Here is a 3,380-nt window from a genome sequence, read left to right as displayed (position 1 = left end):
CTTTTTGTGTTGACTGTCAGGTCCATTTTATTTATAGTGTACAGCACATTTAAACAACAGAAGCAAAGTTCACAAATCCCTCCCAAAAAAAAGCTGAGAGGTGTGTTTTATTGTGTTAATAAATTATTATGGAAAATAAAAAGCACCTTGACTTAGTGGTTAATTAAATGTGTTCAGAAACTGCAAAGTGATGATGATTCATCTCATAAATCACGACGCACTGCTCTCCTTTACATTAGCAACCTTTGTAAGTTAAAGTATCGAAAATATTTTTCAATACGAAAATTTGCAGCATCTTACATCTGATGCAAGCATGGAGGTTTATTGTGCAGTACTGCAGGCAGAGTGTGAGCTGAGCAGAGTGTTTGGAAGAATTTATCTTCTTCTCGTGATGCTGCCTTTTTCACAGCCAGATGCACATTTTAATTTCACTAGAGAGCACTGCATGCATCTTTACAGCTGGCGCATAAAACGTTCAAGCGCCTCGGGCGATCATTACAAGCCAGCTGCCAGCTGTAAACTCTCCGATTTCCGCACAACAACCGGTGAAATAATAGCACATCTTTTACGCCGCTCTTCCTGTATTAGCACACCGCGATAAAGATAACGACGATGATATGAAGACGAATGGGGGGTGGCGATAATTAAGATGATGAAGGGCAGGTGTGGGTTGAGCGGTGGACCTTCACAGCTTAGGTGCAAACACAGGCTGGTTGCTAGACAACCGTGTCCTCCAGAGGGTCCTTGTAAGGCCTGGAGCTGGGGTGAGACAAGGGGTCAACACAACTCTACCTTCAAACCCCACAGCACACTAAAAATAGACTCGGATTTAGTGTGTGTGTAAGAGAGAGTACAGTGGAGAAAATTACAGATAAAAAGTAAGCTACATGGAATAAGTGACATTAGCTGTGTGGAGGAAGATGGAGGAGGAGGAGGTTTTGGGATGAGCGAAGTCTGACGCATTAGCAGAGCGGTGCGTAAGGCTGCTGTAATACGAGCTTTTTCCTATCTGTCTTCTCCGAGAAAGCCTCATCCCCTTCTGCCTTACTTTCCTCATGCACGCACACTCACACTCCTTTTATAAAAATACCCAAGGACAATCCTCACTATTAATAGGAAGTGTTGTCAACTGGCTCTGGAGAAATGGGACCTGCTGTTCAGCTAACTATTTTTGCAGTCCTTTGTAGTGGTGACCCCTTGCACTGTCAATTACATCCTTAATAATGCAGATTATTAACGACCCTATAACCTGTTTCACTTTTTTTTTAAACAAAAGTTATTTTGCAAAATGCTTAAATATGGCATGTGTTTTATTATTATTATGATTTTGTTCATCATGAGCTCCCTCGTGAGCTGTTCCAGAGGGACGCTCATATTATTTACTTGACTCATCTTTCGTCACTGGGCTCTTTTGATTCAATCACCAGTGCGGTAATTGAGCTCCACGCATACTGCAGGTGACTTAGAGGCCTCTGCACCGACATCCAGTGATCCCGCATTCAGCTATTCCCCGGTGCTGACTGCATGTACAGTAAATAAGCCGCAGTTCACCGCTGACAAGAAACCACGTGTGAGAAAGTTCTGATTTAATTTGTCGTCTGTCTTTTAATTTCTTTGAGGTGTATGAGAGCAGTAGACAAGTGACATGCAGATAGGCTTAAAAGCCCACGTCCAGATTACTTTTAATGTTTGACGCTGTATCCTCCTGAAACTGGGATGACTATCACAGAAAAGAACTGCTTTGAGGTAATGTTTTCTATGTGGATGTAGCTCAGGAGGTAGAGCAGGTCATCTACCAATCTGGTTCAGTCTCTAGCTCCTCTTCTTGGAGAAGATACATAACCCCTTGTTACCAAAGCACACGTGTGAATGTTAAGTTAAAAGTGCTTAGGCATAGAAAAAGGCTCTTGTATAAATGTGTGTGTGAGTGAAGCTTGTAGCAAGGAAGTGCTTTGAGAGCTCAAATAGAGTAAAGAAAAGTGGAAAAGCACCAACCCATGCATAAATTCTCGCATCATTGTGGAGGAATGTTGGTCCACTCTGCTTCACAGCATTACTTTATATCAGTGAGGTTTGCAGTCAATGGTTTTAATTGTCGTACCACAGCATTTCAGTAGGTTTGACGGGTCATTGCAACAGCCTGATTCTTTTATTTTTCAGCCATTCTGCCATAAATTTGCTGCTGTGCTTTGGGTCATTGTCCTGATGCGCAACACAATTTTAGTCAAGCTTTAGCTGTCAGCAACACACCGAGCGGATCATCTTCAGCTCCAGTGTGAAATCAGTGTTGCTCTGTGGTGCAGAATCTCTAAGATCATCAATAGCTGCCTAAGAAAAATGTACAAGATCTGCAATCACTACCTCTGGGAAAACCAAAACAAGTACCTGTGGTGGATGAGATAGAAAGAAGTAGATGGCAAAGGATAGGACATAAGCTGAGGAACCAGGCAACAAGATTACCAGACAAACCCTGACATGGAAGCAGGCCATGGAGGCAGGCCAAAGCATACACAGTGGAGAGACCACCAAAAGGATACCGAGAAATTGGGATACACTTGGCCTCAGATTAAGGTCGTGGCTCAAGACTGAGCACTTTGGAGGACTTCTGTCGACTGCTTATATCCCAAGAGGGGTGTGAGGCATAAACAAGTAAGTTTAGCTGTCGGACAGATATCCTCACATTTGATTCTAGGATACTTTGGGATACAGAGAAGTTCACGGTTGACTCAATGACTGCAAGATCCTGTGGCTAAACAACAAACCCAAATCCTAACCTAAACTGAGCCCCTATGTTCCTTTTAGAGAGAAGAGGCTTTCTTCTGTCAACGCTTCCTAACAAGCCATACTTGTTCAGTGTTTTTCTAATTGTACTGTTGTTCAGTTTATTTACAAGTGGCTTTATAATCCATCCCAGATTAACGTGCAGCCAAATCTGCTGTTCTCAAGATCATTGCTGATGTTTTTCCTCCTTGAAATTTTGTTAAAACACACCTGAATTCTCCAAAACTGCTGCTTTTATAGAGGTGCTCGCGTTTCCTGATGATCAGTTAATCAGGTGCATTTGATTAGCAGCACCTGGCCATCCCTGACCCTCGTAATTCCCATGGAAACAGTAAGGGTGCTCTTAATTTTTCACATCTCTGATCTTTTTTCATAATTACTGTTACTGTATGAATTATTGAGATATCTCCGAAACCTGATTGATAAGGCGATGGTGACTTAAGAAGTTCATCCTTTATGCCAAATTCGAAGAATTTCTGTGAGACATTCAAGAAATATTGAAACTGAAATTGTCCCATTTGTGTTAGCTCACTTGGATGATTGAGAGAGATCAGCTTCATCTTGTTAGTTGGATTATAAACAAGACAAAGCTCAACAAA

The sequence above is a fragment of the Haplochromis burtoni genome, unplaced genomic scaffold (assembly GCF_018398535.1).
Source record: "Haplochromis burtoni strain Fernald_Lab_line unplaced genomic scaffold, NCSU_Asbu1 Contig_294, whole genome shotgun sequence".
Taxonomy (NCBI): Eukaryota; Metazoa; Chordata; class Actinopteri; order Cichliformes; family Cichlidae; genus Haplochromis; species Haplochromis burtoni.
Note: the sequence above shows the minus strand (reverse complement) of the source record.